The sequence below is a fragment of the Rattus norvegicus genome, chromosome 13, assembly GCF_036323735.1.
Source record: "Rattus norvegicus strain BN/NHsdMcwi chromosome 13, GRCr8, whole genome shotgun sequence".
Taxonomy (NCBI): Eukaryota; Metazoa; Chordata; class Mammalia; order Rodentia; family Muridae; genus Rattus; species Rattus norvegicus.
The window spans coordinates 76124295-76150186 of NC_086031.1; positions in this window are offsets into that span (position 1 = coordinate 76124295).

Sequence of the window (25892 nt, forward strand, 5' to 3'; positions counted from 1 at the left end):
AACCTATGACCTCCAATATTTAGCTCTCAATATACATTACTCTTTTTTCTTCTTATTTTTTTTTCTGACTGTAAAGTTTTTAAGACACCTACAAATGGAAAGCGCTGAGCCAAAGCAATCAAGATTCTTTATAGCCATGTAAAGAATGACTCACGAGGAACCTCTGCCTTCGGTGGAACTCCCGCAGTCAATACTGTGACACTGTGTGCTGAAGGTCAGCAAGACCAAAACTTGGAATTTACCTACAGGATGTCATTTCACTAGCCCCCAGGCAGGGCAACTTTTCGGATAGTAAGAATGCTGCTCTGAGCCTTGGTCAATTCACTGTATGAGTGCCTAACTTACAGGGAGGGGACAGCACATTCCAGTTCTCTATGTCCCCAAGAATGTTTCCCAGGAAGATGACTGGTCCAGGCATAATTTCACTGGTGCCAGAGTCAGTAAGAAAAGCCCTGTGGTCTGCCTATTGCTGATGTGGTGCTGGTGGGTGCTCAGATGAAAAAGATTCGGGGACCTGGCATACCTGGAGCTAGGTGCTTAGGAAGGAAAGAGACACAAATTCTTAGATAGTTCTTGTCCTTGTCAGCGTGCTGGGCAGTAGATACTATGTGAATTCAGATGAGGAGTAACAAGTTTGACTGGACAGGGATAGCTTCCTGGAGCTCAGCGTTGTAATCTCAGTGCTGGAGCTTGTGTTGCCTTCTCTCCCATTCTCTGGATGTCTGCTAAGTTACACTGTTTAGTTAGTGTCTGTATGAAACTTGCTCTCCTCTGAGCTATCTACAATGTAGGGTTAACCCAGCATTGTTAACTAACAGGGTGTATGTACTAAGATATTAATTATATGTATGAGAAGAGTCCCTTTACAATAAGGAATATAAAAGTACCCCATATCCTTTCTTTTCCCTACTGAATGACCAACATTTCCTTTAAAAGTGCCTCCCTTCCTTTTACTCAAAAGGATAAGAATACATTTCACTGTAAATGCTTTAATCTTTGTAGAAATATGTGGTTCAGACGTGATCTCTCAGCTACTGCTCCAGCACCATGCCTTCCTGCTTGTCTGCTGCTATGTTCTCTGTCATGATGGCTATGAATTGTGACCCCCTAGAGCCACATGCCCCAAATTAAATGCCTTCTTTTGTAAGTTGACTTGATCATGGTTTTGTCACAGCAGCAGAAATGTAACTAAGATGGTCTGACTATGCTTCATTCATAAAGAAACTTTATGACAGTCATGACTATACAGGGAGAAGTCCACCACATGGATTCAGTACTATCTGGAATTTCAGGCTTCTATTGGGTGTCTTAAAATGTATGCCCCATAAGTTAAGGGGTGGAGATACTGTTTCTTACAGGGAGGGGGACACATTTACACATTTTGTTGTTGTTTTAGAGACAGGTTCTCATGTAGCCCAGGTGGTTCTCGAACTCACCGTGTAGCCAATTGTCACCTTGAACATCTGAGCTTCTTGCTCTACCTTCAAAATTCTGTGGTTATTATTATGCATCATTGCAGTCTATGTAGTACTGAGGATCAATCAAGAGCTTTTCATGATAGAAGAGCACTCTACCAACTGAACTACACCCCAAGCCCTAGTTCACACACATTAATTAGCTTATTTTACTTTCTTTCTCTTCCATGATTTGTGGGGATACAATGTCTTTGTTGTCAGACATCATGATATAGAAAATTCACACAGCAACCACACAATTACTCACTGTGTTTAGACTTTATTTCCTGTGTTTTAAGAAATAGAATCTTCATAAGCTTGTATAAGCCAAAATGGAGAATTATGGCTTAGTTGGAGTTACCATTGCTGTGATGAAACACCATGACCAAAACCAACTTGGGGTGGGAGAAGTGTAAATGTAACTTATTTGCCAGATGTAAGTGTGTCTCAGAGGCTTATTGCTAAATAAGCTCACCCTTTCTAGCTCTTCTGAACTCTGGCTGGCTAGTTCAACTCAGTTGTTCACCGCTCTAAGCTGACTGATTCAAACTGGATTCTCTTGGCTTCTGACTGAATTGCTCTGCTTGGCCTTCTCCTTTTAACATAGCTGTAGCCATTTTGTATTCATTCTTTATTTTGCTCATAAGGTGAAATTAAGTTCAGGTTTTCATACTCTATTTCTACTTCCAAGAAGTAATTATCAATAGCTGACATTGAAGAATGCTACTAATAAGACAAAAAGTTATAGGTGAATCACTTGTATCTTGTTACTCAATGTTCTGAAATTCCCCTGTTCACCACTTGTCCTCCACCCTTCTTACCTCACTCAGGACCAATTAGGTTAAAGGGTAGCCAATAATACATTATCCAGCAGCCAATGTTGCTGGATTAAAATTCCTTTCTATGAAAGGGTTTATTTGGTTTTCACTTCCATATCACTTCTCATCATAGAAGAAAGTCAGGACAGGAGCTCAAATAGGGCAGAAACATGGAGGCAGGGGCTGATGCAGAGACCATAAAGGAGTGCTTATTGGCTTTCTCCCCATGGTTTGCTCAGCCTGCTTTCTTATAGAACACAAAACCACCAGCCCAGGAACAATTCCACCCAATGGATTGGGACCTCCCCCATTGATCACTAATTAAGAAAATGCCTTACAAAATTCCCCAAAGCCCAATGTTATGGTGACATTTTCTTAATTGAGGTTTTCTCCTTATGTCTCTTGCCTATGTCAAGTTGACGTAACTACCCAATACATTGGATTTCTGTTACTGTAACAAATACCCAAGATAATCAATGTTAAAAAGAGAAAAGGTTTATTTTGGTTCATATTTATGTGTGTTTCTGACCTGGTTGGGCAGACCCACTGCTTTTGGATCTGTGGTAAGGTAGCAAATCCTGTGAACAGCTCATGGTGGCTAGAAAGGAGAAAGAGAAGGAAAAGGAAGGGGCAGGCTCAGAGCACGACTCCAGTGACCTGAAAGACCTCCCATTAGGCCTCATTTAATGTTTGTCCCATCTTCAGAGCTTCAAGATGGTAAGACAGCACATGGACCTTTGTAGGAACATTCAAGAGCTGAGCAATAGCAGGGTGGTTACCTGCTTGAGTGCCTGGATCAAGCATACAAATGAACTCTAGTTCATTTGGGCTCAAATGGAACTGTTGAAACTACATAGAATTGTAGAGAGACTTTTTGTGCAGCGCATGGATGCTTCACCTGTCAGTAAAAAAGCCTATGGCCAATGAGCTGAGGCAGGACTGGAAAAGTGGAACACCAGAGAGAGAGAGAGAGAGAGAGAGAGAGAGAGAGAGAGAGAGAGAGAGAAAGGAGAGTCACCTCAGACATAGAAGATGGTTGCATGAAATAGAGGACCAGGTAACCAGGTAATCAGCCATGTGACATTCACAGAATAAAATATATGGGACATTAAGTTAGGAGCTAGTCTGGGTAAAGGCCCAAACTATTGTCCAAAGTTTCATATATAAGAAGTCTCAGAGTCAATATTTTGGGGAACTTAGGCATGGATGGTAAAGTATGAATTTACATAGAATAAAGCACAGGATTGTCAGCTGGCCTGAGATTCAGGGTGAGGACTTCATAACTCAAAATCATTTGGCTACAGCACAAATGGCCAAACATCACAGAATGGTGCATGAGGGCTGTAGGTCACAGCAATGGTCACCTCTCTGTCATTTTCCCCTCTGGGAGAGGGTTTGGGGGGTATCAGCACTATTGGGTTGGATTATCCCATACAAATGCTCTTCTGGTACAAGACTTCCAGAGCAAAGCAGGCAGGAAAGAGGTGAACATCAGTAGTCAGCACCGACAGTGAGAGCTGATTCTCTTTCTCTAAGATTCATGAGGTAGGGGATTTCCAGAATAGCTCAAAGTGCCAGGCGGCCAAAAAGGATAAGTTCCCCAACAGATTCAGGGAAATGTTCCAGGGCCTATAAGTAAGAAGCGGAGCCTTAGCCACAGGTGTGCAGAGCAGCAGTGAAAGCCAGCAATGGCCTACTGCAGCTTCATGTCTCTCTCTTTATGCCTCTCTGCTGTTTCCCAGCCTCCTCTGGTTTTTCACTACCCTGTGGTTTGTCTGCTACAGACTGTTTCCTCTTCTGCCAGAAACATGTCCTCATCCTGCCTGAGGGACTCACCAGGGACTTGTCTTTGGCTCAATGTACAGTCCTGGTTGGCCTAGAACTTGTTATGTAGACCAGGCTGGCCTTGAACTCCGCAATCTGATAGCCTCTTCATCCTGAGGGTTGAGATGGAAGGTGTGAGCTATCACACATAGGCTTGGGTGATGTTTGTAAGTGGTCCTATTTTCAAAATCTCTAGTCACTCTGATAATGACCCAGTTAATGGGTCAGATGGATCCCTCTTTCTGTTGCATTAGAGGTTTCAAGGTAATGAGGCAGAGTCAGAAATGGAGGCAGAGGCCCACCAAGATGGCTCAGGAATAAAGGTTCATACTGCCAAGCCTGAAGTCCTGAGTGGCATCCCTTCATCTGTAGATTATTGTCTTTATGTAGGTGAAGGCAGGAACAAGATAAGGCAAGGCTTGTGATTGGGCAGTGAAAAAGTAAGGCGGGCACAGAGTTTTGAAGGGAAGAGAGAGAGAGAGAGAGAGGAGAACCAAGATGGAGGCAGAGAAGGATGACCCAGATCTGTGAGGCCTTAAAGGGCCACAGGGAGTTATGAATATTTCATAAGGGATGGATTTTTATAGGACAATTTGTCTTATCTAGTTTTACATCATTGTTAGTTGGTTCAGAGTTTATCATGTAGACGTTTTGTGGAGTGAGAACTTAAGATATAAATCTGATTGATAAATTACAAGCTTATTGAGTTTTTATTTTAATGGGCTACTGGGAGTTGTGACTATAACCACAGGGGGCGGATGCTGGGATGTGAGCAGAGTTCGCAGCAGAGAGTAGCTGGCAGCAGCTTGGGATGGAGATTAGGAGCCTGGCGAGTAGCGGTTGAGACGCTTTGCTGACTAGGATGAAAATACCCCACAGATGCTGTGTGTCCAACCAAGCCGGCACCAGAGTGGGTTGGTGGATTTCTTTCTTTCTTTCTTTCTTTCTTTCTTTCTTTCTTTCTTTCTTTCTTTCTTTCTTTCTTTCTTTCTTTCTTTCTTTCTTTAATTATTTACCGCTACATCCGTCCCATAAAGGTGGAAGGAAAGAACCGACTCCTGAAGGTTGCCTCTGACTTCTACTGCACTGCAGTTTGTATGAAATAATAAACATGTAACAGGGAAAAGAAATGAAGTCACACAGCAGCAGGGCTGGCTGTGAGGTGGGCTGCTGCTCCAGCAAGGCAATCATGAGCCGACTAAGAGGATGTGACATGTGGCAGTTAACCTCTGGGAAGATTCATTTCAATATCTTTTGGTCAAGTGTTTACCAAGTGTTTGCTCTTATGACTCAATTCTCCAGAACTTTGGAAATTATTTTTAAAAGACTTTTTAATACTGTACATTAAGAAACCACAATGAGACATTAGAGAGAATGCTCAGTGATCAAGGGCACTTGCTGCTTTTGGAGAGAATCCAAATTCGGTTCTCAGCACCTATGTCGAGTAGCTCACAACCACATTCCTGCTCGCACACCAGCTCCAGGGCATCCAAGCCCCTTCTGGCCTCTGTGACCACCTGCACACATGGGGCACGTGCACAGATATAAATAAAATAGGATAGAAAATCTTAAGAACAGAAGCTAAAGTGATCAACAATTTGTTTGTCAGCACATGGCTACTATATGCCATAACTGAGACATTGCCATAGTACACCCGGGTCTTCTGGAGTGAACCCCATCCCTCTAGCTACCAGGGAAGGGGACAGAGTAGACCCGAGGGGAAGTGTGAGGGATGACACCTGCCTCTCCTCAGACTGTAGGCAGAGTACGCCATTCCTTACGTAGGTGGCAGTTTTCCTCTCTTCTTTTGATGCTGGGCAAAGTGGAATATTCTGGTCTGTGGTGGCAGACAAAGAACCCCACACTGGCCAAGGGTCAAGCAAGACCAGTGTCAGCAGGGGAAAGTCAGAGGGATTTCCCCAAATGCTTCCTGTCAAAAGAAGAAGCATGAGAGACTTTCATGAAGGACCAACGAAAATTAAAGCAAAACAAATACCCTCTACCGTCCAACAAAACATCACCTCGAGACTCATTCATGTTGGGGTATGTTACTCTGTAGTGGACTGGTACTCCTGGCCATTAAAACTGGATACACACTATCAAGTCCCAGACCCAGGCTCAGATCAAGGAGCATTAGAGTCTTCTCACGGGCAGCAGGTAGGAAGTGACAGACATTTGTAGGACGGCCTAGAGACCAATGACACAGGGAGGCTGTGGGAACCAGCTCTACGGAAATTTCTGTTAATGCAGTCTCAGGGTCTTTATTGTGACCAAGTCCTTATACACAGTATATGTCTTTGAAAATCCCCTCACATTGTAAGAGGAAGACAGAAGATTTAGTAGTGGTTTCTGAATTCAGATGGGTGGTGTGGTGTGAGGTTGTGTAAAAATCTCCCTTGTAGCTTTTTGCAAAAGGCTGGGAATCTGCCCTTCAACGAGCTTCATAGGTGACTGCAAGCAAGATTTTGAGAACATATCTTGCCACTTAGTGCCTGTGCTCTGGCAGGCCACGGCTTAAGTTTGGCTCTGCTCTGCTACTTCACAATTCAATTTTCTTGCTCATATAGTTTGCCTTTTAAGCCTACAGCTTTTTTGTCTATAAAACAGGGGATGATAGTAAGTCCTTCACAGTGTGGTATACAGAGTGATCAAAACAGCACAGAATTGAGCCTGTAAAGCCAAAGCCATGCTTTGGTATTGGATAACAATACCAGCTGCTATTGCTGTATCTCCTTCATGGTCCTTCCCCATTGTTCTGGCTTCCATTATGTATCACCTCTTAATACACCATATATGATATTACATATTAGCATTGCTCAGTTATATAACCCACCCTAGGTAAGACAATAGAAAAAGGTGCATATCCCCACTCCCCCATCTTTCAAGTTTTGTTGCAAGGATTCATTTCTTGTGAAACATACCAGAGGCTGAGATAGGGGATTCACTTTGTAAGACAAGGGTTTTCCCACCACTGAAGCAAGGCATGAGGTGGGTACCCTGGGGTCACATTTGTTTTCCCATCTTCTGCCTTGCTCACATTTTTTTTCTTCTGCCAAGTACCAGGGATCATGAATACAGAGATAAGGAATAAAAACAGACCAACCTCCAAGGAGGCAAACCCTCTTCTTCCCCTCTGTCAGGTCTGGGGAAGCTCATTTTAGACTCTCAACCAGTACTAGAGGGCAAGATGAGCCAAAGTGAATACGTTAGAATACATTACAGGGGAGTGGGTGTAGTTTTGTGCTGGTAGGGGCATTTCTCTCTAACATGAACGAGGGAGGAAGGGAAGGCAGGTTGTATCTTCAAAGACCACTAAGAACTGGGGGTGTGGTAGTGGTGGTTCATGCCTTTAATCTCAGCACTTGGGAGGCAGAGGCAGGCAGATCCTGAGTTCAAGGACGGCAGTCTGGCATATAGAATGAGTTCTAGGACAGTCAGGGCTACATTGTTAGAGAAACCCTGTCTCAAAAGCCAAAACCAAAACCAAAACCAAAACTAACCAACCAACCACCCACCCACCCACCCACCCAACCAACCAACCAATCAACCAACCATGAAATTCAGGCCACTAAGATGAGAGTAAGAGCAGTTGGAGTAGAAACCAGCTCCCCCTCCCCAATCCTTCTGAAACAGAGTAGAATTTGGAGAGGAGGCTGGAGAGACACCCAAGGAGAGACATTCTCTTTTCCTAGGATGAGGAAGGGCCAAGAAGAGGACATTTCCCACTCCTCTCTCCATCTGTTCCCAAGGCTAAGGATTTGGCCAGTGAGTCAATGAGGTGCATGATGGGAATGTAGTGGAGAAGCAGCAGATGCTGGAAGCAGGGGAGTCCAGCAGGAGCATCTCCTCAGCTTTAGAGGAGAACAGACAGACGATGTACAGGCAGTAGGGGCTGGAGGAAGAGTCAGCACTCACTGATCACCCTCCTCAAAGACATCATTCTATGTGGGTGCCATGTTCTCAAAACCAAAGGCCATGCATGTGCAAACACTTTTGGTGTCATTGCATGTTTTCTGCAAGTGTGTGGTAGTACCATAGGGGCAGGGAAAAACATGGGCTTGGAATCATTATCAGAGGGATGAAACAAGTCACAGCTATAAACTTCTAGCCAGTGGGTTGGGGAAATTTCAATGGAGGCTCAGTCTCCTTTTCCAGTTCTTCAGTCTCTACCCATAGTGCTTGTGGTGGGATGACAAGGTGTTTGTGGGGACATATTGTATGCATAGGTCATGCACCCATGGATGTCTGACTTCCTGTTGATCTCATTTTGGGGTATGATGAGTTAGTATAACATCACCTGTGTTCTTGATATGGTGGCTGAAAACACAGATGACATGAGTAGCCTGCTTAGCCTTCTGCACATGGTATGGGGTATAGCTGGGATTACAGATCTTCCTTTATTTAATGCCCACCATGTTGCCATTCTTCATGATTATGTCATTCATAAGTTTGCTCAGCATCTTATAGATGGCACTAAATCTTGTACATCTCTGGGACAGCTCACTCAAATGATAGCATGGATACAAATTTGCACACTTGTCATTTCCAGACAAGAAACTTGATATGCAATTTGATGAGGTTAATAGGCAAGGCTGGTCCAGGTAGTCATCAGTGTAATAGAGCACCAAGGTATGGGCAATGAAGTCAATGACATCCTGTGCCAGGTCAACTTTCTGGTAGATATCACAAACGCTGTTAGCAGGGGGTGGAGCAGTTGACTTCCATGAATGTCTTGGGTTATTCTCACCCGAGTTTTCTGCAAACACTAGGAAGTTGGAGAAGTACCATTTTTATGCATGCCCATCAGATTAGAAGTCAAAGCTTTGGTTCTAGTGGAAGGCTCATTGTAGATCTTGCCCTCTTGTAGACAAAACTGCCATCTAACACTTTTAAGTCAAAGTATTGATCACTTCTGTATTCAAGAGCACCTTTGCCAGGTGACCCTTGCCCATAAGGAATTTGGGGATCAAGTCACTGTTCTAGTTTCAGCCTGGCCCATCAACTCTGAGGGGGGGGCATGTCAACAGAAAGTTCTTAACTGGTTCCTCTAAGGTTGTGATAGAAAGTGTCTCATCTGCATAGCAGGCATTCCAGTCCACATATAGAACAAAGCAGACCAGTCAAAATCTTATCATGGATGGGGGTGGAGCTTATAAAGTTTCACCCATATCTGAAGAGATACTGGAAACTGATGGCTGCCAGGGGAGGGAGAGTCAGATTTCTTTATGGATGCTGGCCCCCGAGGGACCACCCTTAGTTCAATAGATGATCCTGTACCTGTGCATATGTGGACTCAATGTGTTAGAAAGAGAGAGAGAGAGAGAGAGAGAGAGAGAGAGAGAGAGAGAGAGAGAGAAAGCATGAACATGTGAAGTTGGGAGGGGAATGTAGTGGAGAACAAGGAGCTGGAGGGGATATGAGAGGAGATTTGATCCCAATCCTTCTATACAAAGGGGAAGTAAATCAATGGATCAATGACTGGGATTTAGTGAGGCCCACTGTGAATAGCACATCACCAATAAGAAAGTTACAGTCCCTTGCCAAGTCCTGTCTGAGCCCATGCTGTAACAAGGCCACCAGGTTCAGTGTGAGAAGCACTGAGGAGGCCATGCAGAGTCCCACCTAGGGAGCAGGGCTCCATGCACTTGCATATCCTTTCAGTGCTTTGACAGAAAAGGTTGGAGTTTCTTGGTGAAAATTACCCTTGAGAAGGAATATGACTGACTACACTTTGAGTTTTCATAGGAAGTATATTTCTGCTATTCTGTCAAGTAGAATAGACGTGCTTTCTCTTCACTCATTTCCTTTGCAATACTGGTAACCAACATGCTTAGATACCAGACCATGGGAGCTCAGAAAGACTTGACTGTAACTATTACAGCATCAGTGGAATGGTTACACTAACCAAATCTCCCTACCATGCACATCTTTTGAATGTTGACATTTTTAAAGGAAGACTAACAATGAGGTAGTAAAATTGCATCTTGAGAGCCCCTTACCATGTTTGCATGAACCACTGGCTTTTTCCCCCTCCTATTCTGGCACTCTGTGAATTTCTGCCTTGAATTCCTGTTGAACCACAGTGTACTGGCTGGTTTTGTGTGTCAACTTGACACAAGCTGGAGTTATCACAGAGAAAGGAGCCTCCCTTGAGAAAATGCCTCTGTGAGATCCAGCTGTAAGGCATTTTCTCAATTAGTGAACATGGTGGGAGGGCCCAGCCCCTAATGGGTGGTGCCATCCATGGCTGGTAGTCCTGGGTTCTATAAGAAAGCAAGCTGAGCAAGCCAGAGGAAACAAGCCAGTAAGTAACATCTCTCCATCGCCTCTGCATCAGCTCCTGCTTTCTGCCCTGTGTGAATTCCAGTCCTGACTTCCTTTGGTGATGAACAGCAACGTGAATGTGTAAGCTGAATAAACCCTTTCCTCCCCAACTTGCTTCTTGTTCGTGATGTTTGTGCAAGAATAGAAACCCTGACTAAGACACACTTTCTCTGTAGGTTGACTTGTTGGTTCACTGCTCATTTCTGGGTATCACAGATTAGGTTCTCAAAAACACCAACATCATCTTGGGTTTTATAATGGATTTTAAAAGTCAAAGCACTGCCTTTATTTTTTTTTAATTTTTTACTGAAGGATAAGGTGTTTACAGAAAAGAGCATAAATGCAAACCACCTACCTTGAAGAGATAAGTGTATATAAAAAATGTGTATGCATTAACCTGGTCCTAGATCAGGAAGCAGATAAAACTAGAAGTGTAGAAGCTCCCCGATCAATCTCCCACTTACCACTTTCCCTTCACCCTCCCACCAGCCTAATCAGTATCTTCATTTCTCATGCTGATGCTGCAGAACAGTTCTGTATGGGGGAGCCATAGTCTAATGCGAAAAACACCTTTAATTTACCAAAATATTTTAAACCACTAAAAGCAATTGCCCTTCATGGAACATTCAGGAAGCAGCACAATGCAAATTCTGTCCGATTTGGATATACCTGGAAAGTCTGAAAATTTCAATTGAATTTTGCCTATATTTTTAAATACTTTTTAAAGTGAAGACAATTTGCAAGGATGGTATAATATCCTCCTCTTCCCCCAGAGCCATCAGACTGGATGTTATCCAGTTCTCAAAGCTATTGCTAATGCTATCCAATAGGAAGAGAAGTATTCCTGAGGGAAGCCAGTGTGGGAAGATGCAGTGTTCTTTACCACCTCAACTTCCTAAATCTGGCAAAAAACAATTCTGAATTCCTATCAGCTGGAGTCCTTCTGGAGTCTTCACAGTAGGCATATATTTATAAGGCGGAATACACAATATATGACATCATATTGTTTTCAGCAGAAGTGTGTGACATCAGAGAACACTGCTGACGAAGCAATGGCCTTAGTTAAAGATCACTCATTCATGATCTTGATGAACAGTAATGCAGTATTAGACAGTGTAGGAAATTCTTATATGAACTGAAATGTGAAGTTCAGTATGAGTGAGGAAAGATGATGGAAAATTCTTTATGTGACAGTAGTCCTAAATATTTTGCTCACCATTATGGTAGTGGGCTGTGAAACAAAAAGCAACTTGTAGCCATCAATGGTTAGAATAACATATATGCATTATTGCAACAATTTTGGACGACAACAACAACAGCAACACAAATGTATTATCCTGCAGTTCTGAAGGACAGAGTCCACAATGAGTTTTGAGGAACTAAAATTGGTGTGTGTCAGCAAGCCTATGCTGTCTGGGTCTAGCTAGACTCTATTCCTTTGTCATATTTTCTGTCACCAGGAGTGGCCCACACTCTTTACATTATTGTAACTGTTACTCCGTCATCACAGACCTTTTTCTGGTGCTAACTGTCCTAGTTTCCTGAGATTACATTGGACTTGCCAGAAGAATTCGAGATACTTTCCCAATATAAACATCTTTCACTTAATTGTATGAGAAAGTGTGGTTCCCTGCAAATGTTAGGGTCTGCAGAGGAACAACCCACGGAAGGCAAGAAGGAAATCTGGTTCTGCATGACTTAGCGGGCGCTGGTTCAGACTTCTAGAGTCCGACCCGAGCAGTTTATTTTAAGTATGCTTAAGCACAGTACAATTTGGAAAAATGTTTCCTGGTGCAAGGCAATCTACTGTGCACAAAGAGGCACAATTACATCGATCCTCAACTCAAAGTACAAGTTATTTCTTCAAAGAAGATGGTTCTAGAGATCGGCTATATGTATTACCTTAAGGGCCCAGTGAAGGGTCTGGTGTGGCTTTGGTCATGGAGATCGTATAAAGGTCATTTGCAGCCCACCACATACATGTTATAGCCTTGTCTTCTGTGTGAGTTCTCTATGTGTGTCGGGTGTGAGGCAGAGTGGTGGGAAGAATACTGGCTTGGAGTTGTCACCCTGGAGAGTTACAGAGCTGTGTCTAAGTAGCTGTGAAGTCCTTGGAAAAAGCATTTTAATTCTCCCAGGTCTGATGATTCTTATATTTTATTTAATTTTGATATTCTTCTGAAAACATGAAGAGAATAGCTAACTTACCAACTGGATATTTTACAGAAGCACTGCTCTGCCACCACAACCAGGGCCTCGTGAGCTATAAACTGCACACCACCTTTTAGATTTGTAACTATTATTTAATTTAAAACATGTCCTCTTACAGCCAAGCCAATGTTGATTTCCAGAAAGAGCTAGCTTGACCTTCCCATAAGCAGAGAGCATAGAAATTGTGCCTGTTATTTACTCCTGGGTTCATACATTAGAAACAAAATCTCTTAAAAGTATACGTTTCAAAACAGACATGACCTGAATGTGAAGCATATTGCTGAGGGTACACGCAAAACCTTAAGTACATGGAAAAAAGGTTGTGTGAAAGATTGTGAACTTCATTATAGTTGAAGGAGTCGCATATACCAAGCAAACAGCTGGTCTTGAGTTCCTCACCAGGATCAAAGTTAGGTGCTAGACCTAAAAAACCTCAACTCGTCACACAATCATACTGTTTATGACAAGTGATTTCTGGAAGGCATTATGAAAAATGAAAGAGCAATTTTCTATTAAATCAGTTGTACCCAATCAGTGCCTGCCTGGATGTGCCTGATTCTCAACTCTATTTTTGGGTTGTAAGAGTTTCCATAGATTTCATCTTTTCTTCTCATTTTAGTAGCTTTTCTCGTCAAGATGGAACTTGGGGTTGCTTCATATGGTAACCACAAGCCAGAAAAGATACTTTTTTTTCAAGGTCTGAGCTCCTCACTTGAAATTCTTGGCAGAGACACTAACATGCAGTGCCCTGCACTGGATGCCTTGATCTGAAAGGCTAGACATCCTTCTCTTGCACCGAACACCTGCCATCACTCGAGCCTGTCTCATCTTCCTTAAAGAATGCACAGAGCTAAAATTATTCTATTTGTCTTTAAACTTGGAGAAAAGTTTATAAACCATAAGTTTAACTTATGGCTGATAAGTTGTGATGCTTGTTTTCTTTGGTCAGTACAGGGATAAGTATCAATTTTGAATGGAAATGTCTTTAGGCAAATAGATCCCCACCAGCTCAATAATCATCATTCACTGCTCCGGTCTCACGCTCTCCATCACCACAGAGCTGAGTTCACTGCCAAGCCCACCAGGCTTTTAGGCTTGGGAACTGTTACTTTGTAGCAGGTCTTAGGTAGGTTCGAGTTCTGAGACAGCAGAGTTGTGTCTAAGCCTCAGCTCACACAGCACAGCTATTCAGCAAGCGCAGTTACCAAAAGAAAGAGTTTTTCTTTATGGTTTCTGTGAGCTTATGGTTGGCCAGAGAAAGGAACATTTCACTCTCTCATATGACCACTTTCTCAGCTGTAGGAAGAGTGAAGCACAGTGTATGTGGAGTTGAGAGGAAAATGGGTCAAGAGTTAAGAATCTCTTTGGGGGTGGCTCAGTGGTTAAGAGCACTTGCTACTCTTTCTGAAAATCTGAATTCGATTCCCAGAACCCAAGTTAGATGGGTCATAGCCAGCTGTAAGTCTAGCTCCAAAGGATCTCACATCTGGCCTCAGTGGACACACACACACACACAGACATACACACATACAGACACACACAGACACACACACACACACAGACACACATACAGACACACACACATACAGACACACACACAGACACACATACAGGCACACACACATACAGACACACACACACAGACACACACACAGACACACACACATACAGACACACACACAGACACACATACAGACACACACACATACAGACACACACACACAGACACACACACAGACACACACACACATACAGACACACACACAGACACACACACAGACACACACACACAGACACACACACACAGACACACACACATACAGACACACACACACTAAAGTAAGATGACAAATTATAATTTAAGAAGCTTTTCTTAAACATCTATTTACTATTTAACATCTATTTACTATACAAAAACAATGGCTTTTATTGAGGTAGTTTCTCATGTGCATCTCCCATACCTCGATCATGTTCACCTCCGCTGCTTTCCTCCATGTTACCACCTTCCTATGAGTCCTATTCTCTTCCTGGACAATCTCTGGGTACTTGTATGTCTTTCATTAGACATTTTTGATCGAAGCTTTTTAATTAGTTTAAAATATATTACTTTAATTCTGAAGCCTGGAAATGATGTTCTAACAAACATTCTAAAAGGTAGGGAAAACAATTAAACATTAGGTAGGTTTCCTACTCTTTCAAAAATATTAAGACGTTTATTTGTCAATTTCATGCATTTTGATGTTTTTTGATCATGCTCATCCCTCTTTGCCCAGTTTGAATCAGTTCTTTCTGCTAAGTCCTCATCCTCCTTTCATGTCCACATGGGCTGTCTCTATCTCAAACCTTTCTGGATTCAGAGACCCACAATGGGAGACGGTGTGGAGAGATTATAAGAGATAGAGGTGGTGGACAATGTTAAGAAGATAGCATTTTCCAGATAAAATGGGGCAGAGACACATATGAACTCACAGAGACTGTGACAGATGATAAGACCTACACAAACTCAGATTGGACAAAAATCCCAGGGTGGAGGAGGGGAAGTGAGCACAAAGTACCATCTCTAGCTAATAATAGGTGCTAGGTGAGGGAAGATAAGCTTTCTCCAATGGACTGTCACTGAGTCTGTCAATCACACTCCTGGGCAGGCCCCATGTTCAAGAACAGTTGGTTAACACAAATTTGATCCATGGCTACTAGTGTTTTTTTCCCCCCCTTTCCTTTTATGGGAGAGAAAGACCATGAAGTTTGGTGGAAGGTGGGGAGAGACAGGGGGAAGATCTGGGAAATAGAAAAGAATAAAAAAATACTATATGAAATTCAGATGTGGGTGGGCAGGACTGAAACTCTGAGGGCCAGCAGAAAGAATGGAAACAGGCAACCCTGGGAGGTAGGAGGAGTGGGGGAACCTTCTAGAATGTACCAGAGACCTGGGAGGTGAGAGACTCTAAGGACTCAAAGGGAGGGACCTTGGATGAAGTGCCCTACAATGGGGAGAGGGAACTTGTAGAGTCCACCTCCAGTGGAGGGACAGGACGTCGAGTGGAGGCATGGGTTGCCATCTCACAGTCAAAAGCTCTGACCCAGAATTGTAGCTGTCTGAAGGAACTGCAGGGACAAAATGGAGATGATCATTAGAGAAAGGATGTCCAGTGAGTGACAGCCCCAAATTGGGATTCAGCTCAAGGGGAGGCCTGGGGCCCTGACACTGTTAGTGATCCTGTGGTGTGCTTGCAGACAGGAACTTAGCATGGCTGTCCTCTGAGAGGCTCAACAAACAGTTGAAGGAGTCAGATATGAAAGAGTCAGATACAGATACTAGCACCCAACCAATGGACAGAAGCTGGGGAGGAGGTGACCTCATAGGAAGACCAGCAGTCTCAACTAACCTGGAACCCCAGGATCTTCCAGACACTGAGCCACCAACCAGGCAGCATATAGCAGCTGATATGAGGCCCCTAACACATAAACTGGAGGACTGCCTGGTCTGGCCTCAGTGAGAGAAGATGCACCTAACCCTTGAGAAACTTGAGGCCCCAGGGAGTGGGGAAGCCTGGTGTGGTGGGGTTGGGGGATGGAGACATCCTCTTGAAGACAGGGGTTGGGGTGGTATGGGAAGAGGAACAGTCAGGGAGCAGACTGGGCTGTAAAAAAAGGATTAAAGGATAAAAACAACAATAATAATGATATTAATAATTAATAATAATAAAAAATTCTCAAAGAGTAAGCAAACAAACAAAAGATTGCTACATGAGCCTGGGCAGAAGATTATTTATTGGAGTTTGGAAAACTTACTAGTGCTTCCTCCTCTCCCATCAACCAGTAACTGCCGATAGATCGTCGAGGGAGTAGTGTCTCAGGAGCCCCTCCCCATCCTGATGGGGTGGTGGTGTCTCCAGCCTTGGTGGATAGCTCCAGCTGCTGTGAGATCATGAGTGCAGTCTCGCCCTCATGTTCAGAGAAGTGCTTCACAGCACTCTTCCCTGTTCTCCAGGCTTTGCCTTCTTACCATCCTTCTTCCTTCACAGCTCCTGAGCCTTCAAGGGGTTGATAGAGAAGCCTTGTGTAGTGTTCAGCCCTCAAAAGTCATTTATTCTCAGAACGTGGAGCAGTTGTGAGTATCTGCATTAACCACAACCTATTGCAAAAGGCTTTCCGAACTAAAGAGAAGTGCTAATCTATGAGTATAAATGTAAATATTTAGAAGGTATCTAGATTCACGCAATGTCCAGCAAAATCATAGCAAAAAAAAATCTCCCAAATCTGGAGAAAGGAAGAAATAGCCGAACATAAAAGGCACTTACAGGGCTGGAGAGACGGCTCAGTGGTTAAGAGCACTGACTGCTCTTCCAGAGGTCCTAAGTTCAATCCCCAGAAACCACATGGTGGCTCACAACCATCAGTAATGGGATCTGATGCCCTCTTCTGGTGTGTCTGCAGACAGCTACAGTGTACTCACATATGTAAAATAAATAAATCTTAAAAAAAACAAAAGTTGCTTAGGTCCCAATAGTCATGACCAGAAAAGGATACGTCCATGATATATGATAGTTAAGATGACAAAAATACAGAGGAAGAAGCCATAAGAGAAAAGAACCAAATTGCCCACAAACCCAAGCATAGTAGCACAACTTCTTGTCACTCATCACCAGCTCTCCCAGTTGGGAAGCCCAGACAAAAAATCTCCCAAATCTTCGAAACAAGATGACGATATACAGGAATCCATCCTTCCTTCCTTCTTCCTTCCTTCTTCCTTCCTTCCTTCCTTCCTTCCTTCCTTCCTTCCTTCCTTCCTTCCTTCCTTCCTTCCTTTGTTTTTCAAGGCAGGCTTTCTCTGTGTAGCCCCGACCATCCTGGAACTTGTTCTATAGACCAGCTTGACCTTGAACTCAGAGATCTGCCCTCCTCTGCTTGCCTCCTGAGTGCAGGGACTAACGCAGGTGCCTCCACTTCTCAGCATTCTACCTTTTAAAACCGAGGAGGGATCAATTGGCTTGATCCATCTTGTGCGGTAACCACGGCTCCTGTGAGCTTATTGTTAGGGACCTTCTTTTTATATCTTCTGGATATAAATTTGGAAATACAGATGCACCTAAGATTTTATCCATTTCTTCTATATTTTCCAGCATTTTAGAACACACGTTATCCAAGTGTCTCCTGAGACATCTCTGATTTTTATGGGAATCTGCTGTAACATTCTTTTCTGTCTCTAATTTTTTTTAAAAGATTTATTTATTTGTATGTATGTACACTGTAGCTGTCTTCAGACACACGGGAAGAGAGCATCAGATCTCATTACAGATGTCTGTGAGCCACCATGTGGCTGCTGGGAATAGAACTCAGGACCTCTGGAAGAGCAGTCAGTGCTCTTAACCACTGAGCCATCCCTCCAGCCCTCCTGTCTCTAATTTTATTATTTGGAGTCTTTTCTTTCTTTGACTTAATTTGTGTTTGAAATTCTTGTTTATCTTTTCAAAATACCAATGTTTTGTTTGATTAAGTTTATGAGATGTTCTCTTAGTCTACATTTCATTAATCTCTGCCCCAATCTTTCTTATGATTTGTTGTCTACTGCTTTTAGACTTGGCTTGATTTTGTTTTCCTAAGACTTTGAGTTGTGTTGTCATTTGCTATCTGGTGTTTCATTCTTAACACTCATACAGTTTCTTCTTAAAGCTGCTTTACCTGTGACTGAAAGGCCTTGGTAAGCTGCATTTCATTTTCATTTGATTGCAGCAACTCTTAAACTTACTCCCTGGTTTCTTCTCCATTTTGACCCTGCAGTTACTTTAGACAGAAACAATTCTGGGTCAGAGTTTTTGACTGTGGGATGGCAACCCCATCCCTCTACTTGATGCCCTGTCTTTCTACAGGAGGTGGGCTCTATGAGTTCCCTCTCCCCATTGTTGGGCTTTTCATCTAAGGTTCCTCCCTTTGAGTCCTGAGAGTCTCTCACCTCCCAGGTCTCCGGTAGTATCTAGAGGTTCCCCCCACCTCCACCTCCCATATTCATTCTGCTGCCCCTCAGGGTTTCTCTCCTGCCCCCTCCCATATCTGATCCTGTTCCCCTTTTCCTCTCCTACTCAGGTCCCCTCCCTCCCATGATTGTTTTCTTCTCTCTCTCAAGCGGGATTGAGTCATCCTCACTTGAGCCCTTCTGCTTGTTAACTAACTCTCTTGAGTTCTGTGGATTGTATCCTAGGTATTCTGTACTTTTTTTGGCTAATATCTACTTAGTGAGTATATACCATGTATGTCCTTTTGGTCCATGATGATTTTTCTAGTCCTATCCATTTGCCTGCAAAATGTGACCAGTACAACTTGAGATCCATCTCAAGGGGAGGCTCCAAGGCCTGACACTATTACTGATGCTATAATGTGCTTACAGACAGGAGCCTAGCATGGCTGTCCTCTGAGAAGTCCAACAAGCAACTGACTGAGACAGACGTAGATACTTACCCCTAACCATTGGACTGAAGTCAGGGACCCCTGTGGTTGAATTATGGCAAGGCTGGAAGAAGCTGAGGAGGTGGGTGACCTCCTAGGAAGACCAGCAGTCTCAACCCACCCAGACCCCTCAGATCTGTCAGACACTGAGTCACCGACCAGGCAGCATATAGCAGCTGATATGAGGCCCCTGACATAAACAGCAGAGGACTGCCTAGTCTGGCCTCAGTGAGAGAAGATGCATCTAACACTTGAGAGACTTGAGTCCGGGGAGTACAGAGGCCTGGAGGGAGGGGGCAGTGGGGGGGGGAAGGAGGAATGGGTTGAGAAAGTGTGGGAGGACATTGGATTTAAAAAAAATAGTGAAAACAAAAGTCCTCCCTGGTATCTTTAATGGTACACTAATAATTCAAAAAGTAGCTTGAATTCTCTGAGCACTTGGGTACTTTCTCTAGCTTATCTTCTGTTGTTTTCCAATGTCATTCTTCCCTGATGTGATAAAATAGAAATTATTTTCATTCTTTTGTATCTGTTAAGATTTCTTTGTCAAGCCAGGCATGGTGGTGCATACCTTTAATCCCAGCAGTGTGGAGATAGGTCTCTGTGAGTTGAGGCCAGCCTGGTCAAGAAAGAAAGTCCAGGACAACCAGGGCTGTTACACGGAAGGGACCCTGTCTCGAAAAACAAAAACAGAAGCAAACAAACAAAAAAAACAAACACAACAACAAAAAAGATACTTTTGTTTCCTAGAATGTGATTTATTTTAGAAATGGCTTTATAGAGAATATGAGAATATGTATTCTGTATCTGTCAGATACAGTACTATTAGGTATCCATTAAGTCCTTTTAACCTACAATGTAGCCCAACTGTAGGATCTTTGTTGGTCTTTTCAATTTGATGACCTAGGTAAAGGTGACAGCAGGAAATCGAAGCCACCCACTTGTATCATGACCTGTCTGACCTGCCGTGCCCGTTTGTTTTCATGTTAAGAATGGGAGCGGGCTGGAAAGATGGCTCAGCCGTTAAAGGCTAGGCTCACAACCAAATATATAAGAATGGGAGCTCTAACGCACATGTAATTGCAGTGGCTCTATCTCTTTAATAAACACACCCTATGCTAATACGCAATGTGCCTTTTTATCTCGTCTAGCTAACTTTGGTTTGAATTCTTCTTCATCAAATAACAGAATAACTACATAACTAACAGACCGGCTTGGTTTGGGCACCTGTTTTCTTGATAAAGGAACTTCCATTCTTTGACCTACCCTCTGTGGGTGTTTTTTCTAGTTAGGTGAGTTTTCTAGAACAAGTAGACAATTGCATCCTGCCTTTGAAGACAGTCAGTCATCTAGGACATGTGTCTCGATAGATGAGTTGAAGCTGTTGACTTTTAAAGGTATTATTGAGAAAGGCTTACTGATTCCTGTCATCTTGTTGGTGGTTTTTACGGTTACTTAGATCATAATTGTTATTTTCTCTCCTCTACCATGTATTGGTGTTTTGCCCATTTACTGTGTTCGATGTGATAGACTCTTTTCCAGCTCTTGTTTGTTAATCGATTCCTCTCATCAAATTTCACTGCTTCCTGTGCTCTTTTGGATGAAACTGTGTTGCTTCCTTCTCTGAATACGGCATTCCTTTGATCATCTTCTGTAGCCTGGCACGAACTACCTTGGTTTGTGCTTGTATTAAACTGCTCTCTCAATATTTTTATTTACACCCATAGATCTGTGACACTTTCCACCTTTGTCAGAGAAACTTCCTTTTGCAGTGGGCAGAAGTTGATTAGAACAACTAGTAAAAAAATGCTAAGAAGAATTGATTGTGAGTGCTTAGCCCTAAATGGCACGCGCCATGAGTTGGGGAACGTCATAGAAAAGCAAGCAGAAATAATGTAAGACTGTAGGATAGTAGTCGCTGTGATGCTTTCTGCTGGACATGACATGAGCTGTGAAATGCCTTAGTTTGTGTTTGAAATGCCCTTACTTCTCCGTCAGCATTTGGTTTTCTTCAGGACAGACTTCACATCCCTAGTTGGCCAACACAAAATAGATTCTCTGTGTGCTTTTTTTTTTTTTTTCTAAGAGAGGGAGAAAGAGGGAGAGGAAAAGGGAGGGGAAGAGGGAGAGCAGGGGAGGGGATGGGGATAGGGATGGGGAGGGGAAGTGGAGGGGGGAGGGGAGAGAGAGAGAGAGAGAGAGAGAGAGAGAGAGAGAATGAAGTTGGGTGGGCAGGGAGGGAGTTTGGGAGGAATTGTCAGAAATAATACAATCAAAATATACTGTATTGGGCTGGAAAGATGGCTCAGCGGTTAAGAGCACTGACTGCTCTTCCAGAGGCCCTGAGTTCAATTCCCAGCAACCACATGGTGGCTCACAACCATCTGTAATGGGATCCGATGTCCCCTTCAGGTGTGTCTGAAGACAGCTACAGTGTACTTACATACATGGAATAAATAAAATAAATCTTTTAAAAAATATACTGTATCAAAAATTAAGAAATAAGAAAATTACAACTTAAAAAAGATTTTTTCTGGATATAGAAATAATATAATCCTGTTTGCTGTTATTTACTTTGGGGGCTTGAAATACATTATTCCTCACTTTTCTTGCCTTCTAAGTCTGATGATTTGTTTGTTGTTGTAGGTAAATTGGTATTTACCCCGTCACAGCTTTTAGTATTGCTCCTGTGCTTTTTGTTTTGACATCTTAATTATAATATATCATGGGGATGGTCTTCTCCGGTGATGTGCATTTCAGAGTTCTAAGTACCTTCTGGGTTTTGATATCAATTTTTCTCTTAGTTTGAAAAAAACTCTGTTTCATTGAATAGTCTCATTATGACTTTAGTTATTATACATCTCCTACTAACCAAGAATTTTTATAGTTGATCTCTTGATCGTATTTCAGACATCTTAAGACATTTTCATCATGTTAGGAAATACTCCATCTAAACATCAGTAAAGAAATGTGTGTGTGTGTGTGTGTGTGTGTGTGTGTGCTTGTGTGCATGTGTATATCTGTATGTTTGTGTGTGTATATCTCTGTGTGGGTGTGTGTGTGTGGGTGTGCATGTGTGAATGTGTATATGAATGTGTGTCTGGGTATGTATGTATGTGTATCTGTGTCTATGTGTGTCTGTATTTTTGTGATTGTGAGTCTCTCTGTGTGTGTCTGTTTGCCTCTCTCTCTCTTTGCGTGTGTGTATGTGTGTGTGTGTGTGTGTGTGTGTGTGTGCGTGCGTGCGTGCGTGCGTGCGTGTGTGTGTGTGTGTGTGTGTGTGTGTGTGTTCCCTTGAGACAGAGTCTTATTCTGTAACCCAGGATGGTCAGAAACTCAAGCTTTGGCCTTTCCTCCACTGTTCTGGAATCACTATGTGGATTTATACCACACTCAGATAAGAAAGTTGTTTTTTAAGGAAGTGAATGTTTTTGACATTCAAAACTGCTTTTTGGGGTTTTGATGTGGTTTGCAGCAGTACACTGGTATGATTTGCTACTTTACTATTGTGGTATCTAGGATACAGAAAGTCAGAGTCAGTAAATGAAATGAATCTGACTTTTACTCAGTCTCCTGGCTGGGATAATTTCCTTTCTAAAATCTGTTTTAGATAAGCCACTCACCTTTTCACTTCCCTCTGGATGTTATCTGATGCTGGTGTTCAGTTCTGTTATTGATTGACCACAAAAACCTGGTTCTTTCTTGTAATCATATTGAATCAGAAAGTCAAATACTGAAATGCTTCAAAAGAAACACTGAGCTGGAGAGATAATTTAGTGGTTAAGAACACATACCACTCTTACAGAAGACCTGAGTTTGGTTCTTAGTACCATGTCCCATGGCTCATGAGTGTTGCTCTGGCTTTAGGAGTTTCAACAACTTGAGGTTCCTAGGGTACCGAATTCATGTGCATATACTCATATGCACACATACACAAAGTTAAATAAATATTTAAAAAGGAAAAGGAAAAATTTAGAAATACTTAAACCTACTAATACATCAACAACAATCACTGGGCAATAAAGAATGCCAAAATTAAAGCATGCAATGTTCTGCAGATTAATTACTCTAAGTATGGAAATAATAAACAAATGAGATGAAAAAGTAAGGAAAGGAAAAATAGGAAAAAGACAGGTTTAATGAGCAAAAAGAAAAGGGCCAGAAGGACAACATGGTGGGGAATAGAAAAGATCAAGAGGTCAGAAAAAATTAAAAAAAGAAAACACAGATTCCCCCCCCCCAATCCTGGGAAAAGGTTGAAATCAAAATTAGACAAATGTCAGATAAAAAAATAAGTCATGAGTTGTAAGGTCAGGATACAATATAGTTATAGTAGAGAGAATATAAAAGGGAAAAACAGTCTTAAAAGAAGAGAACACGAGGTTGCACTATAACAAAGAAAAATGTGGAAATAAAATTAAGCAACTATGCTATGTGTACGAAGGGAAATAAAGACATAAAATATAAATGTTTTTAAATATGACAAAGTAAAAGTTCTACTAAACTTTTAGGAAAAGTAAAAAAGAGAATCACCGGATGGAAAAGCAAGCACGCATGAAGAAAGAAAAAAGAACGTGGGAAATAATAAGACGGTGTGTTTCAGCGTCTAGGTCCGTGAAATCTGGATTCTGGCTGTGATAGGCGCGGGTGGGCGAGTAGTGGGTGGGTTGAACGCGCTAACACTTGTCTTCCCTCTGATCTGCTGGAGTCATGCCTTCTTTGGATAAGTATCACAATGGCTTCCACAGCTGCCTGCACTCTAGCGGCTTCCCTTATTTGTGTACTAAGGGCCTCTGCTGGCTACATTCAGTTCGTTGAGATACGGGCACATTTTCTTCCTTCTTACGCACTCTCCAGACAATGCCCCCTTGGCTGACTAGTGTTCGAGCTGAGAGCTGTTAGGCACAGCCAAGAAACAGATCTCTACGGAGGATTTGCCTTCATACTTTGAGGCTCTCTTAAGTATTTATCTGTTGAGAAAATATTTTGAGTTCTTTGCCTTCACTGTACTGAATGGCTCCAGCCGTTGATCTATCCATTGACCTCAGGCTCAGGGTCTTCAAATGCCAGTTATTCTCAGTTGGTGCTATAGACCCTCGGGCCGTGAAAACTGGATATGAATCAAGCTACTGGAGATGGGTCTCTTTTGCCTGTTCTCACACTTTTAGTAGCTGACCCCCGACCCCGACTCCCCACAGCTTCCCCTCTGGTGTAGTATATTGCTACTGATTTGTAGCGTATAAAATTAGGCTCCTTGGCTCATGGTTGTTCTCTTTCTCTGACCCCCAAGTTGCTCAGTTTTAAGCTGTAAGCTCCCATTCAAGATGGCACCCAGCCCTGCCCTTCAAGTCACACAGAGTGACAAAATGTGATTCCTCTTCACTGTTGACCCACTCACCTGAGAAATACTTTCTCATTAAAACCTGCAACTGGGTCACTGGGGCTTCCTGGAGCACTTCTGGGATGTGGTTTCTGGAACCCCTTTCTTCTCTCACTCACACGGTCAGAGCCTTGTTTATCTTGGCCTCTTTTCTATGGCTGCTCATCTTTTTCCTGTTCATTTTCAGCTGTGTAATTGTTGCCTTTCTGAATTTCTGAAGCATGCCCTCTTTCTTCTTTGGAACAGATTATTCTATTAATTTTTTTTAAAAAACTTGTATTAGTTCTTTGAGAACTTGATACAATGTATTTTGATCATTTTCAGTTCCTAACTGCTTTCCTGACCACCCAACTTCACTTTTTGCGCTCTCTCTCTCTCTCTCTCTCTCTCTCTCTCTCTCTCTCTCTGTGTGTGTGTGTGTGTGTGTGTGTGTGTGTGCATGTGAATTCATTGAGTCTACTTTGTGTTGCTCAAATACTCTTGGGTTATGTTTATGGGGTGTCCCCTAGAGTATAGTTGACCTACCAAGGGTCTCACCCTTGAAGAAAACTCCTCCCCAGTAGCTATCAAGTGCCAATAGCTCCTCAGGGACAGGTGGGACTTTGTGACCATTTTCCCTCTCCATGCTGAGATGTTGTCCTGCTTGAGCTTGCTTAGATTTTCACACATGCTGTCACAGTTGCCACGAGTTCACAGGTGCAACTGCCCTGTTCTATTTGGAAAACACCATTTCCTTGTAATCATCGACTGCTTCTGGTAATTAAAATCTCTCTGCTCCTTCGTCTGTGATGATCTCTGGGCTTTGAGAGGAGGGATAAGATACAGTTGTCCCATTTAGGGTAGAGAACTCCACCCTCTCTTATACTGGATGAGGGTCTCTTGGTGCCTTATCTGCGTGTTCCAGGAACTGTGGTCTTTCCCGGAGGAAAAGTTGAGCACAGGGCTCGACTTGTGGAGCTGATGAGATCAGTCTCTTCTTTATGTTCACAAATGTTTTTTTCCAGAAGGTGGACTTTCTGTTAATTATGCAGTTTTTGAGTCTCAGTCTTCTCATCTGTAAACTTCAATAATAATATCAACCTTATGCTGTGAAGAGTTAATGAAAAGTGTATGAGACTATAGTTAACTTAGTATTAACATTAGTGATTAATAAATTCACACAATAATGGTATATTGAAACTTTTTTATTAGTGTCAATTATTAATTAAAATTTAGCACTGACATTTAACGATATGAAATGACTATTATTTGAAAATCATTTTGTGGTTGGTTTTTCTTTAAAAATATTTTTGAAAATTTTATTTATTTTTATTTTTTATGTATATGAGTTTTTTGCTTGCACATATGTTCACAGAGGTCAGAAGAAGGTGTTGGGTCCCCTGAAATCTGTAACTGGAGTTATAGACAATTGTTAACCATTACGTGGGTATTGGGAAC